Here is a 17928-nt window from a genome sequence, read left to right on the forward strand (position 1 = left end):
GCTTGGAAAGTACTTTTTTCTTTTATGGTTAGAATTTCTACAAGTGCGTTTTAATTTTTTGAAAGTTTATCTGTTTTCAAATGCAAATTTTCTTGCTATATTGGAGCGATTTTGAAAATTCATTCATTTCTAGGCAGCTATATTATTTCCGATTAACATAAGCTATTATTAATATTAAATATGAAATGGATTTCATCACATTGTAGATTTTAGCCGAGCGTATTGTCCATCTTTTTCTCTCCGAATACTTTCTCTTTTTACTTGCACTGTACCACAACGCTGTTGTTTTAATTTAGCAATGAATTAAAATATTGTTTTAATTAATAATTAAAACGCCATTTTTGGACAATTATTCTTGCAAAATAATTAATAAAAAAATACGAACATGTTTCATTCTTAACAATCTAATGACATAAACCTTTATTCTTTCTTCCTTACATTATTATTATCTTCTACCTATTCCCTTAATGCCTTCTCTCTTTCCTTCTCAGCTATTTTTTGTACCTATTTTTAAATATACTCCTTCCCATTTCTTTTCTACCACTTTCCTTCATATTATCCATTAACTCCCATACCCTTTTCTTTAAGGAATCTTAAATTATACTTTAAATGATGAGGAAGCAAAGTGATGTTTGTTTATAAAAAATTGGAGGAAATGGGTGATATTCGCGAGTATTTTTAATGAGTTTAGAAATTGTATTTTGAAACTTATAAATTTATTTGAGCGGACACGTGTTTCGCCCACTTCATACGTGGGCATTATCAACGCGATTGTCTAATTGTTTAATGCTCTTTTGTTATACGTTTTTACACGACCAAAAGTAACTCTGAAGTACACTAGTACCTTCTCAAAAAAAATTGATTAATAAAAAATCAAAAACAATTAATTTTTCAACATATTTATTCTCTGTTTCATTCGGGTTATGATTATTATCATAGATACTAGATTATTATATTGTTTAACAAAACTTCGTGAACGAACGTGTCGCCGTCGTTTCGTCTTCGGTTTAAAAATCTCCGAACTCGGACTCAGTTTCTATCGAAGTTTGCTTTGTGTAATACGACGAGGTTAATTGCGATTTTGTTTAATTATAACATAAAATAATTTAAAGTGTTTCGATTAACAGTAAGATTACTGTGTATTTTCGATTGTCAAGTTACGAATATCGTGCTGGGATACCAAAAATACCTTTTTACCCTCTAAAAATTAGTTGTGATGGGGTGCTCGAAAATTTCTTCAGAGAATATTTAAGGATACTTACCACATTTGCAATCTGGGATATGTCAACGAAAAGGTAGAAATATTGAATTTTACTTTTGTTACAATTTTGTTTAATGAGGACGGGGACAAAATGTGTAAAGTCAGATTTTTTATAAGGGTTCTCTTTACCCTACCTTTTGAACCTAAAATTTTCCAATTTTTAGTAGTAATAATTACAGGTGTTCTAACTAGCATATTGAAATTTTTTCGGATTTTGATAATTATTTTTGAAGAGGACAGAGATAAGATGTCATATTTTTTGAAGGGTACTCCTTACCCTCACTTTGAAACCTAAAGCTTTGCAATTTTTGAAGGTTGCTGGCGATATAGCTTGCACATTTGGCAAAATGCACTTGTTAGTTCTTTTGTAGTTCTGTTTTTTGAAAGATGTAGTGTGTGTGAAGCCAAATTTTTTTGCTAGGGTGATTAAACATAGAACATTGCTATTACTGATTGTAATAAATGCAGATGTAATAGCTTGCGTAGTTTGCAAGGTTTGTAAGTAAAGTGTTAATAATTTTAAGAAATCGTAAAAACATTGACATAGTTTTAAATATCTTTAATATTATTTTCATGCTAAGTATTTTGACTTTAAATAATTAAATTGAATTGAATAATAAAATTCTATAAAATAATATTTTTGTAGTTTCAGCAAAAATAGTTGTAAAGTCAATACGTATACCAATATGATTTTTAAACGTTAACAATATAAAAATTAATTGATATGTATATTTTGAAGTCTATAAGCACTACAAGATTGGTGGTTGATATTTTTTTAAATTTACATTGATAAATCTTCATTTAGATTCACAATTTTAGCGTGGTATAAAGATGTAAAACGTACACAAAGTACTTATAAGATTTTCGTTTGATATTTTTTTGAGTTTACATCGACAAATTGTCATTTATTTTGACTGTTTTGGCGGAGTATAATGTCATAAAATGTAGACAAGATTTGTGATTGATATTTTTTTGAGTTTACATCGATAAATTGTCATTTATTTTTACTATTTTGGCGGAGTGTAATGTCATAAAATGTACACAAGATTTGTGATTGATTTTGTTTTGAGTTTACATTGCCAATTCTTAATTTATTTTCACTACTTTGGTTGGGTATAAAGATGTAAAACGTACACAATGTATACCTAAAGGATTTTCGTTTGATATTTTTTTGAGTTTACATCGATAAATTGTCATTTTATTTTAACTATTTCGGCGAGGTATAATGTTATAAGACGTACACAAGATTTGTGGTTGATATTTTTTTGAGTTTACACTGATAAATCTTAATTTATTTTCACTGAAATATTCAATAAAATTAAAGTACAATTTTTAACTGTTTGCCCAATATTTTGGAATAATTTCAAACAAGTAAAATTAACCCAGTCAACGTGAATATAATAATGGTGATTCTGTTTAAATGTAATGGTGGAAATATTTTTTTAAATCCGTGTCTTTAGTGATGATTGTTTGTCGTTTATTATCCAGTGTGGAGTGTGTAAGCGGGGCAAGGGGACAGTTATGATACGATCTGCTCTATACAACGTATACTGGTGTGCTTGTCTTCGTGTTGTTATCTCTTGCAATTTTTTGCTTCGCTTGTTGACTCATGTCATTTGAAGGATGCTTAACTACAACGATCTAAATGCCAAAACAAATAGAACAAATAAAAATAAAATGAACATAAAGGAATAGGTATTTTCAGAATTGAACTTTTATTTTAAAAATGTAATAATACGTATAACAATTAATAAATTGATTTCTTATTTTTGGTAATTAATAATTAATTTTGTATTATCGGTAGTATCATTAAGTAATTTAAGTAACAAATGGGTAATTATTGTGAAGTTCTTTTTCCCTTAGAAATACGAAATTCTTATAAAATCACTCATGCCTATATGGGCTGTAGTTTTGTCACAGCTAATTTTCTCAAAATCAAAAATTTCATTTTATATAGCATTTTCAGTTAAATAGTCCTATGTAGAATATAAAAATACAAATTATAGCGTCTGAAAGTTTTTTTACAGGTATTTTTAAAACAATTTCAAAAACATTTAAAAAATGTATAATTCTTTGCAGTTTTTATGTTAAGTACACTTCAAATAAATTCGTTAAAGCAACCAAAGCAACTTATGTAGTTTTCATGCAAATAATTCGCACACAGGTATTTAATTTTAGAAAAATTGAAATCTGTTTTGTTAAATTACTTCAATTAAGAGTTGCATCGTCCGATTCTGAAAAATCGACTAAAATGCACACGTTACTGTATGAATCTATAAATTGTGGAAAATGGATTATAATCTATAAACTTTAGGCTTTTAATAATTCCGAAATGGCAATTATTTTTTCTTTATTTATGGGTGTATATGTTGAATTGTGTGTTATCTTTCGGTTTGGTCGATTAGAAAAATTCACGAACATTTGATCCTAAACATGGAATATTAATTTTGTTATGACGAAGAAGTTGATAATGAACTGTTCATTTATTTATTTATTTAAACGTTTCCAAAAAACCTACAATGTGTTTTATAATATTCTTTAACGTTATTACGTACATATATCCAAAACTTTCTATGTATATTTGTTGTTTGTAGAACTAATAATTTTGCTTTGAAAAATCCTAATTTTGCGTTTTGCTAGAGTCAAGAAACTCAATTGAAACAGTTTAATGGAGCATGTTTTGGTAAGTGCAATATATGTATAAGTATTTGATAAATAAACTTGCAACAATAATTAAGTCCGCTGTTGCTGTCGTAATGTTTGTGATGTTCCCGTGCAATATTTACAGAATTGTTTTTAAAACTATTTTGAAAAGGTTTATATGTCTTTGGGAAAACCAAAGTTTGTTTACTTTTTGGAATTTTGAAGCGAAAGACATGTATGGATAAAATAATACATGATACATAATATAGATTTTATGTTGGGGTTAACATAGTGTGTTAGGGTGTCGCAATTTCAAGGATATTTTAGAGATAACGAGAAAGATTCGTATTTTCTTTCTTTTTCATACTTCTTGGGGCATTAATGATGCCTGACGAAGATGAAATGCATGTCAACCATTACAATCAATAAGTAAAACTTTTCAAATTGTATCTATTTTTATTAAATAAGTATTAAAATATTGCACTGAGAATTTCAGGTCGGTTATTTTTTCTAAAGATTGAATCGTACGATCGATTTTTCACCCATCAGGTACCCAGTTGAGCTCAAAATTTAAAAGTTTATACAATGAGACTAGAAATGAAAGATTTTTAAGCAAAACGATTTTATTTGAATGAAAATTATTTGTATTACATGGTTTAAAACAATTTGTGTTTAGTTGAGTCATTCTTTTGATATAAATATTAATTTTGGACATAAAGTTATGGGAGCATTTTTTATTAGTAACTAAAAATGCAAAGATTTTTCATTCATGAAAGGTTCGCTTAATTATATTATTGTGCACATTCCTGTCATAAAGGAAATTGAATATTCTATTACCTACATGATATTATCAAGGCTAACAATTTAAAATATAAAAGAAAAAAATATTTTGTATTTTAAATTTGAAATAGCAAAGTATTTGCCTTTTACATTAAATATTCTTTTATCAAACCATTTTGCACTCGTCTATATAGCGCATCAAATATATTACTGCAGATAACTTTCTCTATGAGCATTTACTAATTGCAAGTACATATTGCATTTGTTTTCAAAACATGAAAATGTGAAAATTTAGTGGTGAAAAATTGTTACTATAATTTTCATTTATGTCTCTTGTTATACGTTTTTACACGACCAAAAGTAACTCTGAAGTACACTAGTACCTTCTCAAAAAAAATTGATTAATAAAAAATCAAAAACAATTAATTTTTCAACATATTTATTCTCTGTTTCATTCGGGTTATGATTATTATCATAGATACTAGATTATTATATTGTTTAACAAAACTTCGTGAACGAACGTGTCGCCGTCGTTTCGTCTTCGGTTTAAAAATCTCCGAACTCGGACTCAGTTTCTATCGAAGTTTGCTTTGTGTAATACGACGAGGTTAATTGCGATTTTGTTTAATTATAACATAAAATAATTTAAAGTGTTTCGATTAACAGTAAGATTACTGTGTATTTTCGATTGTCAAGTTACGAATATCGTGCTGGGATACCAAAAATACCTTTTTACCCTCTAAAAATTAGTTGTGATGGGGTGCTCGAAAATTTCTTCAGAGAATATTTAAGGATACTTNTGTTAATTTAGGTGTGTCTTATTTACAGTTCCGGCTTATTTTATCTAAATTTGTAAATTGTAAATTTCCATAAATATTCTAGAAGGGCATTTAAAAGTCGTCACATCAATTTTAAATAGATTAAAATTTAAAATATATATTTTATAATATTCGCGAGTACTTTTAACGAGTTTAGAAATTATATTTTGAAACTTCAAGAAAGGTTTTGATGATTTAATGGTTTAAGTCGATTTTAAGTTTAAGAAATTTACTTTTCAAAAAGGTTTTTTTGTTTTTTTACGTAGTCTCCTGGAAGCAACAAAAATTCATATTGAACTGCTCTTTTTTTTATATTGCATTACAGAAATGTCGCACACGAAGAAGAAATATTTTATAGTCACGAAAAGTACCATCATTGCATAATTTGATATGCAATATTCTAAACCTATTATTCTTTGACTGAAAAACTTTAGCTTAATGATTGTGTAATTTGAAAATAAGAGAATTCGTAGCGGAAATTTTTGTGTTGGGGGCGATGATAGAAAAGATTTTCTTTTGAATTTAAAGGAATGAGTTGCTTTAAATTCGAAAAAAAAATCCGCTTTTCAAGCTTAGGAAAACTCTTGTTATAAAGATTTGTGGGACTAATTTAATTAAGCAGGTCTAAGTTTTGGATTTTCATCACATTGTAGATTTTAATCGAGCGTATATTATCCATCTTCTTCTCTCCGAATACTTTCTCTCTTTACTTCAACGGTATCACAACTGTTGTTTTAATTTAGCAATGAATTAAAATATGATTTTATTAAAACAACATTTTTGGACAAATTATTCTTGCAAGACAACAAAAAAATACGAACATGTTTCATTCCTAACAATCTAATGACATAAACCTTTATTCTTTCTTCCATATATTATTATTATTCTGTATCTATTCCCTTATTGCCTCCTCTCTTTCCTTCTCAACCTATTTTAGCACAATTCAAACTAAGGAAATGAAAACTTATATCTTATTGTTTAATCATTTCAATTATTAACTTTTATTTTCCCTCATTAGTATTTTATTACCTNGAACATGTTTCATTCCTAACAATCTAATGACATAAACCTTTATTCCTTCTTCCATGCGTTATTATATTACTGTACTTATTCCCTTAATGCCTTCTCTCTTTCCTTCTCAACTATTTTGTGTATCTATTTCTAAATATACTCCCCGATATTTCCCTTTTGCCACTTTCCTTCATGTACTTCAATTCATTAATTCGCTTACCCTTTCTTTTATATTTTTTCTATATTTTTCAATAATTATTTCCCTCCATTTAATAATTACACTACTCTTCCAACCCTTAACTGTTTAATTTTTCATTCGCTTCATTTCTCCATTCAATCCCTAGCGACGAATAGTCCGATCTTGTATAAATTATTTTAAAGCTTCTTAAATCCTCTCGTGGTCCGATTTTTCCTCTTTCTATATATGTATGTTCCCCATTTTCATCTCCCTTAAAATTTCCAGTTAAATTTCCTAATGTTTCTTTATTCCCTATTGTCTAAAATTTATTCCTTCCCTATCCAAGTATTCACCCTTAGAGTTTCTTGCAAATTCCTTATTATTTACCATAACGCAACATTCCTTTCCAATTCTTATGTTAAAATCGCCTATAATCCTATTTATACGTATAATTTCATTTACTCGTATTTTACCTGAACTACTCTAATTGTTTAATATTTTCGAAAGCGTGCATTTGTCTGCTGTTCTTTAATGAGTTTATACCTATTTTAGTACAATTCAAACTAAGAAAATGAAAACATATATCACATTTTCTAATCATTTCAATTATTAACTTTTATTTTCCCTCATTAATATTTTATTACCTAATTATTTGCGTTATTGTTGAATATTTTCAATTATTAATACATTTCCAAACAATATTTTTATTTTTCAATATATGTTTCTTAATTATTTTAATTATTGATTTACATTTTCAATTACTAATAATTTATTAGATTTCTAATTATTTCAATTATACTTGAATATATTCTCAATTCTAATACCCAAATTAGATGCAACAAGAAAATTTAAGAGAAATTTGTTATATTTGATACTTTTCGTCAATTAACAATTTTAATTTTTTTTTTTCAACTTCCTTGTGGTTTTATATACTTCCAAAAGTGCAAAATTAGTTTCTAGTCCATAATTTACAAACATCGTATTGCTCTTTTTTTTTTTTAATCGCGTTACAGGAATGTTGCACAGGAAGAATATGTTAGATTATAGGGTAAAATCAAACACGTTGAGAGTTCCGGGATTTTTATTTTATGTCTTCTTATTACAACTAATAATTCACGGCTGCTTTTAAATAAATTATGTCGTTTTAACTAAAAAACATATCTTTGTTAAAACAAGGTCGGTCAGGCATGCTAATCTAAAATTTGTCCTTATAATATCTCATAAGGTTACTTATATCTCCTGCACGTCGAGAACTATATAGAACAAATAATATGCCTGACTTATTACATAGAAAGTAATTTAATTACAAATTTTGTTTAGATGTTTTATAATGTGAATTTTAACAGAATAAAACATTTTATAGTCACGAAAAGTGCCATCATTACATAATTTGATATGCAGTATTCTAAACATTTTATTCTTTGACCGAAAAAGTTTAGGTCAATAATTGTGTAATTTGAAAATAAGAGAATTTTTCAGGTCGGTTATTTTTTCTAAAGATTGAATCGTACGATCGATTTTTCACCCATCAGGTACCCAGTTGAGCTCAAAATTTAAAAGTTTATACAATGAGACTAGAAATGAAAGATTTTTAAGCAAAACGATTTTATTTGAATGAAAATTATTTGTATTACATGGTTTAAAACAATTTGTGTTTAGTTGAGTCATTCTTTTGATATAAATATTAATTTTGGACATAAAGTTATGGGAGCATTTTTTATTAGTAACTAAAAATGCAAAGATTTTTCATTCATGAAAGGTTCGCTTAATTATATTATTGTGCACATTCCTGTCATAAAGGAAATTGAATATTCTATTACCTACATGATATTATCAAGGCTAACAATTTAAAATATAAAAGAAAAAAATATTTTGTATTTTAAATTTGAAATAGCAAAGTATTTGCCTTTTACATTAAATATTCTTTTATCAAACCATTTTGCACTCGTCTATATAGCGCATCAAATATATTACTGCAGATAACTTTCTCTATGAGCATTTACTAATTGCAAGTACATATTGCATTTGTTTTCAAAACATGAAAATGTGAAAATTTAGTGGTGAAAAATTGTTACTATANATTAAAAACACGCTCACCTTCAACGAAATTTCCTTTCCGAGGCTTTGTGTCAGCCCAATCACATATTGTGTCAATACTTATCATTTTATCGTAATTTAAAAACTTGAAAATTGCACGCTACGCTATAGGAACTACGATAAATTTTCCCTAATCGGCGCCATGTTTTTAGGCTCCTCCCATTTGACGGATCCCAATAATGAAAAACATTTTTATTTGTTGAACTAATTTAATTAAGCAGATCTAAATTTTGGATAATTTTCTTGCGCAGAAACTCCTTGTACATCATTCTTCTGTACGACTAAAAAGATTATTTGTCAATAGGGGCAATAAAAATGAATTACCTACACTATTAAATAAATAATCCATAAACTAAGATAAAAACATACACCGAAAACATTTTCAAGCGATTGCAAAATTTAATATTAGTTTAATCGTCAATGAACAAAAATGTAGGTACCTAGACGTATATAAAATTAGCATGACAACTTGTTCGATTCGAATAATCTTTCGAATGATAATTTGCCGTTAATTAGTTGTGCAAGAAAAAGAATTGTCGTTTCTTATTTTTGAATAAAGTTGAGTGTTTTGCTGGCTTACTTGATAAGTTAGCGAAACACCTAAGACGAGTATTATTAAAAAATAATTTTTGACAACAATTAGCCTGATAGGTATTTGGCCCCTCCGGGGGACTGTTTTGGTGCAAAATCAGACCCATCTTTTCTTTTGGACACTTTGGGCAAGTCCCCAGGGCCCTGCCGTCGGCTATAATCCCTTTGTTCCTGCCAGGTCCATCCACCAACCGATACCCAATATTTATTACCGATAAATATATTTATTTTGAGGAAATTAGCCAGTAATTACAAAACAAAATTGAAAACACAATTCAAATTGGAAAGAATAAGACATGAATTAAAAAGTACGATGCTTCAAGAAATTTTGGTCAGTTTGTCGCTGATGTGTCTATGAAAAATTAAAAAAAAAATTAAAATAAAATTGATGAACTGTGAATGTCACATTTCCTTAGACCATTCCTTTCTCCTGATCATATATTTTTTGAGCGATCCCTATTACAATTATCTTTATTGTGATTGTAAAGAAATAGGAACAATTGTCAAATAAATTTAGAATTTTGCTTACCTAATACTCTTTTTGACTCTTTTAATAAGATAATCTTCTGTCAAAGCCATAAGAGCTCCGTAATCCTTGTGTGCCCAGGGACTTAAAAAGTTAAAGACGGTCCTGTCCAAAAGTCACTTCTTTCGCGAAAGTGGCCGGAAATTTCATTGCGGAAAATTTCCCAAATTTACAACTAATTTGTCCTGGATGAACGGTCAGTTCTTACGAGTAATTCGCGTGTGATAGATATTTACCCTCTTCCAGGGTTTATTCGTTGTGAATTCCCAAAAAGTCTTTTTTTGGCGAATAAGTCGGGAAATTTTATCTTGAATAATTTTCCCGCAACAAATGAAGTCTTACCTACCCGGGAGTGCTTTGCTGGAAATTGTTGAATAATAAAAGAGTTCGTCGCTTAATTTAGGAAAATAACATAACAAAAAATTTTTGTTTTGTCCTAAAATTTATTTTTTAATTTTTCTATACATTATATTCCAAAATAAAGGAAAAATACCCATATTCCATATAAAGTTTGCTTTTCTGTAAGTTACGGTAATAATACTTTTTGAGTTATCATCTATAAAAAAGCATTAAATAGTTCAAGTACATTTAAAAATACCTCGAAAAAATAAGGAGGTCGTAACTTTTCTATTGTAACAACGTAAGAGGTTTGTTTCAAGGGATTGGAATTCCCTGTGTTCCCAGTGAGTGGCGTTTATTTATTGACAGCTCGACGAATAGCCTGAAAGCAGTTTTATTACATGACGGAAATAAATTTCCATGTTTTCCAATCGCTTATTCTGTACATTTGAAAGAAAACTATGAAAGTGTTAAAAATTTACTCGAAGCTTTGAAGTATCAAGAGTATAAGTGGCAGTTCATAGGAGATTTTAAGATGGTAGGAATTTTAATGGGACTACAGGGTGAATATATAAAATAAGCGTGTTATTTCTGTTTGTGGAACAGTAGAGCGGATGCTCAACATTATATTCAAAAATCATAGACACTAAGAACTGAATTTCGTGTTGGGAAACAAAACGTAAAATGTGAACCAATTGCTGAATTTGAAAATATACTAATGCCGCCTTTAGACATCAATTTATTTTTTTTTCATGAAACAATTCGTAAAAAAATTAGATGAATGATTTGAAGCTTTTACTGTTTTAAAAAACCTTTTCCTAAAGTTGTCAGATGCAAAGGTTAAAGCTGGAATTTATATTGGTCCACGAATTAAAAAGTGGTCAACAAAAAAGTTGGAATAGTTTTAAAGAAGTAACTTCTAGATTTTTAGGGAATAACAAAGTTGAAAATTACCGAGAGCTAGTTGATAACATGATAGAAAATTGTGGGTTGCAGAATGTCTTTAAAAGTACATTTGCTGCATGCTCGTTTAGTTAATTTTGAAAACAACATGGCGGCGTATTCAAAAGAACAACGAGAACGTTTTCATCAAGATATTATGGCTTTCCAACAACGTTATTAAGGTCAATACAACTAAAATATGATGGGGGACTACGTTTGGGTTTTAGTCATAAAGAGTAGTTATAAACAAGAAAGGAAAAGTATTAGGGTTTACTTTTAAACTTATATATTAATAAATTTGTTTCAATTCATCGCTAAAAAAAATTTAGACCATGGATTTTCTAAAATATTGATCAACTTTTTCAGGCCATATATTTCTTTTTCTTGTAACTATTAATAAATCTGTCTAAATTTTATACCCTCTTATCAAAGTCAAAATTCGTGTTGACCTGTGTAATTTCTTGCGCTTAAGAATTTATTGTGATAAAATTTTGTGAAAACCAGAAATTTTTAAGAAATTCAGCAAAATATCCGTTTCACGGGGGTTGCATTAGATTTCCTTTACGTAAAGTTTAAATGCGAATTTATTAAGAAATTTTCTGCGATGTAATTTCCCGACTTATTAGCAGATAGTCATTTTTTGGGGATTTACCGCAAAACGCCCCCGGAACGGAGGGGCTCTGTATCAAAAATAGTTGGGGGACCTAAATAAAGAGTAAAGATTTCTCAGAAAAGAAACAAAAATGCTAGCATTAAATTAAAATAAATATTTATAAGTTATCGCTTCCTCCTAGTTGAGCTAGCCAAACAATTCAAATTAAATATACACTTTTCTTGTCTTTTTTCGGCAAATCGATTTATTAAATCATCTATAGCTGAGGACGATTTCAGTTTTTCTAAAATTTCTGCCTCTATAGACAATAGTGACAAGTCTGATAACCGTTCCTGCCCTATCAATGTCCTTTGGTAATTTTTATCAGTTTTAACTTTGAAATACTTCTTTCAGTTGTTGCGTTTATAACTGGAAGGTCAAGAATAAAAAGCCTGTTGTTATTATCTTCGGAAAACTGGATGCAAGGCTATTGAATTTTATCAACAATAATTCCATGAGTTCCTTAATGGAATGAATTTTTTTAATTTCAGAATTTAAGCAATTAATTAATTAATTAATCATAAAGATTAACTGAAATGTCTTTTAGCCGACAGTTTTCCGGAAGCGTTTTTATCGCTTCGTTTGAAGAAGATACGAGTTTTTCCGGTTGTAATACTTCGAACATTTTAGTTAGGTCACAAAGGTTCTAAAATTTTTGTTTAGTTTGGAAATTAATACATCTAAACAGCGATAGTATACATTGAATTTGAAATATGATTCTGGGTCTGCAATTCTCCCATCTTGTGATAACTCATCAAAAAAAAAACCCTTCGGTATCATTCGCCTTTTATTTTTAAAAACAGTTGTTACCCCTCACTCTATTGCTAAATCTCTGGACTCATTTAGCAAACCATTGAATGAATTTTGATTTCTTAATTAGCTCACTTTATTAAAAAAATAACTTAATAAAATACTAGCTTTCTGTAAGTCATTATTTTCATGCTGTGTAGCATTTGAAGCAGGATTAATGATTTCAAATAGTGAAGAAAAAAATGTGAAGCATTAAGAAATCATAACTTTCTTAAATGTTAATTATATTTTTACATTCTTCAAATTCATCTTTATTAGTGGAAATTAAATTTAGTTGGTACAAAGTTTCATGATTAATAAATAATTTTTCTTTATCGCTAATAAAGCGTCGTTCTTTGAAGACCATCTAGTAGGACATACCTTCTTAAGGGTAATTTTATATTTTTCAGATAAATCGTAATAGGATTGTATGCTTTTTTGACTTTTGTCATTTCTGAAGTGAAAACTCTTTTTTTCTGTTTGAAGTAATTGAGATATAGTGTTTCCATCTTTATGTTATAGTTTCTTCAGTTCAGCAACAAATAATTCTTCTCTAAACTTCCTTATTTGCCTTTGTTACCCGTTTTTATTGGACACCGATGCCAAAATAGTTTGTTTACCTTAAATAATTTTATTGATGTAAAATCAAGATTAATCATTTTATATCAAAATAAATACAACCCCATTTTGTTTCTGATCTTTTACACATTGTAATAAGCGAAAAAAATGGAATCCATAGTCTCTTTAGCTTAGGGTTCATCAAATAAGTGATGTTTTTCGAATCGTTTCCTAAGAATTTTGGATTATACGCATTTATTAGCACACCACAATTTCTTATAGATTTCAGTTTTACACAGCTGGCGTATATGAATTCGATATTGTTTTGCGGGCTGTTTTTTTTGTAATTCATGGAATTTTGTAATTTCTTGTTAAAGGTACGATAAGTTGTAACTTGGCAGGTACTGATATTAATTTGGAACTTCAAAATTCCATGGACCATAACAATGAACCCGAAAGATAATATCGATCCAATATTTTAGATTATGCATTTCCAAGGGTTTTTTTGGGTTCTCTTCAGTTAAAGAATTAGAAGGCATTCATTGTTTCCTTTTTAAACTTCTAATACCTTCAAAGGTCAATGTAAGCAACTTTCATTGATTGTTTTATATAATGTTTGATAGATGATACTAGCAACATTTTTAACGGCGAAAAGTATTTTGCATTTTATAAATAAAATATCCGTTTGGAAAAGTATTTTAAATAAAATACAAAATGCTTTTCTCAAAAAAGTATTTACATGCAAGATAACAAAATGTATTTTGCATTTTACAAATAGAAAATACGTTTGGAAAAGTATTTTAAATAAAATACAAAATGCTTTTCTCAAAAAAGTATTTACATGCAAGATAAAAATAGGCATTTTTTATTTTGTATTTGCATTTTAAATGCTAGTATTTCAAATAAATCACATTTCTGACGTGCTAATTACTCGTAGAAATTGACTGTTCACTCCGAGCGAATTAAATGTAGACTTACTTTTTGGGGATTTGCAGCAAAACACCCCCCGAAGGAGGCTAAGACTTCATTTGTCGCAATTTCACTCATTGCCAATCTGTCATGGCAAATTCCTATTAGGTTAATTGTTGTCAAATATATATTTAATAACAATCACCTTAGATGTTGCGCTAACTTCATATCAAATTAGCAAAACATGCAATATTTTTTAAAAATAGGAAATGACAAACTTTTTTCTTTCACAATAATGATTAGCTAATTAACGGCAAATTATCATTTAAATGATTTTTCAATTCGAACAAGTTGTCTTCCTAATTGTAAATTAAATAATTATTCACGTTCTGTAATTCTTGAAAAGTTTACTTTTTTCTTTTATGGTTAAAATTTCTACAAGTGCGTTTTAATTTTTTGAAAGTTTATCTGTTTTCAAATGCAAATTTTCTTGCTATATTGGAGCGATTTTGAAAATTCTTTCATTTCTAGGCAGCTATATTATTTCCGATTAACATGGATTTCATCACATTTTAGCCGAGGGTATTGTCCATCTTTTTCTCTCCGAATACTTTCTCTTTTTACTTGAACAGTATCCCAATGCTATTGTTTTAATTTAGCAATGAATTAAAAGTTTGTTTTAATGAATAATTAAAACATCATTTTTGAACAAATTATTCTTACGAGACAATTAATAAAAAAATACGAACATGTTTCATTCCTAACAATCTAATGACATAAACCTTTATTCCTTCTTCCATGCGTTATTATATTACTGTACTTATTCCCTTAATGCCTTCTCTCTTTCCTTCTCAACTATTTTGTGTATCTATTTCTAAATATACTCCCCGATATTTCCCTTTTGCCACTTTCCTTCATGTACTTCAATTCATTAATTCGCTTACCCTTTCTTTTATATTTTTTCTATATTTTTCAATAATTATTTCCCTCCATTTAATAATTACACTACTCTTCCAACCCTTAACTGTTTAATTTTTCATTCGCTTCATTTCTCCATTCAATCCCTAGCGACGAATAGTCCGATCTTGTATAAATTATTTTAAAGCTTCTTAAATCCTCTCGTGGTCCGATTTTTCCTCTTTCTATATATGTATGTTCCCCATTTTCATCTCCCTTAAAATTTCCAGTTAAATTTCCTAATTTTTCTTTATTCCCTATTGTCTAAAATTCATTCCTTCCCTATCGAAGTATTCACCCTTAGAGTTTCTTGCAAATTCCTTATTATTTACCATAACGCAACATTCATTTCCAATTCTTATGTTAAAATCGCCTATAATCCTGTTTATACGTATAATTTCATTTACTTTACCTAAACTACTTTAATTGTTTAATATTTTCGAAAGCGTGCATTTGTCTGCTATTCTTTAATGAGTTTATACCTATTTTAGCACAATTCAAACTAAGAAAATGAAAACATATATCACATTTTCTAATCATTTCAATTATTAACTTTTATTTTCCCTCATTAATATTTTATTACCTAATTATTTGCGTTATTGTTGAATATTTTCAATNAAATATTACTTAATACTTTCAAAAGCACGTATTTGACTCATATTTAAGGATCTTATATGTAATCTACAACATAAGGAAAACTTTTTATCTGCTTTTCTAACGTTCTCTTTTTTAAGCTTTCACCGTCTCTCTCGCTCTTGTATTAATTTACTTGGATGGAACTTGCACAAAGCAAACCATACATGCCTTTCACTTTTATAAAAAGAGATTGAAACTAGCAACGCGATTGGTTAATTTTCGAAATATTTACCGCGAACCGCCGCAGAAATCGAATATGATGCTCCTGAGTAGTCTTTTTTACGTCATCAGTGCTTCATGCAGTATCTTTCGCAAACTCGAGCAGGCTTGAACGTACTGTTCGTTACCATTTTTAGGCTATCGTGGTTAGTAGCAGGACGTGTTGCTCGCGTTTTTTAGAATTAATAAACCGAGTTCATTTTTGCGCAGAATCAGCTTTATTTCATTGCAAATAATCAGCTTGTAATAGTTATATTCATACAGATTTGTTTTTGAAGTGTATTATAATATTAAATTATGTAGGTACTTATTTGCGAACAATTCGTTCTTGCTAATATTAGTAAATATTTTACAGAAATACTCTGGATGCCATGTGCTATTGGACATTGGATCAAATCAACCATTTTTCACTTTAGGATGTAGCAGTACTTAAAGGAAGCATAAAGGTAGATTTTTAGACATACTTTCAATTATTAACGTAGGTACTATTCCTTAATCATTTCAATTGTTGGCTAATATTTTCACTTATGTTTTCAATTCCAAATTATTTTAACTGTTGTTTAATGTGTTCTATTATTAACGTGGTTTTGGTCTACATTTTGAATTGTTAACATATATTGTTCCTTAATTATCTAAGTTTTAGTTTAATGTTTTATTTATTTAATGAGGTAGTTAATCCATTATTCTTATCAATTTCCTGCAGGTTAACTGACAAATAAGAGAGAATGAAGACATTGAAGTTAATTTTCATCCTACTGGAAAAGCATAATTCGTCTACTATATGGTACTGTGTTTGCTGTTGACTTTTCACCTTGGATGATTTTATAGTTATTTAAGGTGATAATAACGTGTTTTACCAGAGTAGCTAAATTAATTATAATATTTCATTTTACAGAAACACTGAGGATACCATGTGCTGTGGGAGATTTGGCTAAATCAACCCTATTTCACTCAAGGATGTAGCATTACCTGAAAGAGGCACAAAGGTGCCATTCCTCGTCACCTGTTTCCAATCAATAACTTAGGTACTTTTCCTTGATCATTTCAATTATTTATTAATTTTTTCACATATTTTTAATTAATTACAAATTATCTAATTATTTCTTTCTTTGATTAATATGTTCAACTACACTTGAATAGTTTTTCATAAGATTTTATTTTACAGGAACACTCTAGATGTCATGTGATATAGATTTAATTATATAAGTCCTTCTTCACTCCAAGATGTGTTAATACCTGAAAACCACTTTTTCGATCGGAAATTGGCGCTGTGTGTTGCAGTTACTGGAGGAAGGATTTATGATGCTGAACAACATCAAGTAAAGGTAATAGATGTGAATTTTTCAATAAATTATTGCAGACGTTTCGACTTATTATTTTTCTTACCAACACATTTACTTTCACTTATCTTTTTAATTAATTACAAATTATCTAATTATTTCTTTTATTGATTAATAGGTTCAACTATACATGAATAGTTTTTCATAAGATTTTATTTTGCAGGAACACTCTAGATGCTAGGTGATACAGAGATTTAATTATATAAGTCCTTCTTCACTCCAAGATGTGTTAATACCTGAAAACCACTTTTTCGATCGGAAATTGACGCAGTGTGTTGCAGTTACTGGAGGAAGCATTTATGATGCTGAACAACATCAAGTAAAGGTAATAGATGTGAATTTTTCAATAAATTATTACAGACGTCTCGACTTATTTTATTATTATATTTTTTACCTACATTTTTACATTCAGTGGTCAAGTTTTAAGTAGGTATCATTGAAGAAGTTTGAAGAGCTACACAGAAATTACTATTGCACAAAAAATAGTAAACAACTAATGGTAATAGAACAATATCTGCAAAATTTGATTTGTTTTCACTGTTAAAATTATCAATAATACAAAATAGATGCTACCTACATATTAAATATTAGAAAAATGCTAAAACTTTTTTTCGGGTATTTAGCATCTACTTTGCTTCACTGCTTTTGTTCAACAGCTTCATAAAATCAAATTTTACATTGT

The 17928-nt window shown here is 28.6% G+C and overlaps 1 long non-coding RNA gene across 2 annotated transcripts; it reads left to right on the top strand.

Annotated features, from left to right (window-relative positions):
* The first annotated feature begins 1067 nt into the window (after positions 1 to 1067).
* On the top strand, positions 1068 to 17565 carry LOC108737462. Of its 2 annotated transcripts, none has more exons than XR_003231797.1 (6): positions 1068 to 1295; positions 16262 to 16352; positions 16610 to 16743; positions 16802 to 16931; positions 17072 to 17231; positions 17410 to 17565. It is a non-coding gene; the product is annotated as an uncharacterized LOC108737462 (long non-coding RNA). The 2 variants fall into 2 exon arrangements; XR_003231798.1 differs by lacking the exon at positions 1068 to 1295 and adding an exon at positions 15976 to 16205.
* Positions 17566 to 17928: the final 363 nt, after the last annotated feature.

This window comes from Agrilus planipennis, unplaced genomic scaffold (genome assembly GCF_000699045.2).
Source record: "Agrilus planipennis isolate EAB-ADULT unplaced genomic scaffold, Apla_2.0 scaffold155, whole genome shotgun sequence".
Taxonomy (NCBI): Eukaryota; Metazoa; Arthropoda; class Insecta; order Coleoptera; family Buprestidae; genus Agrilus; species Agrilus planipennis.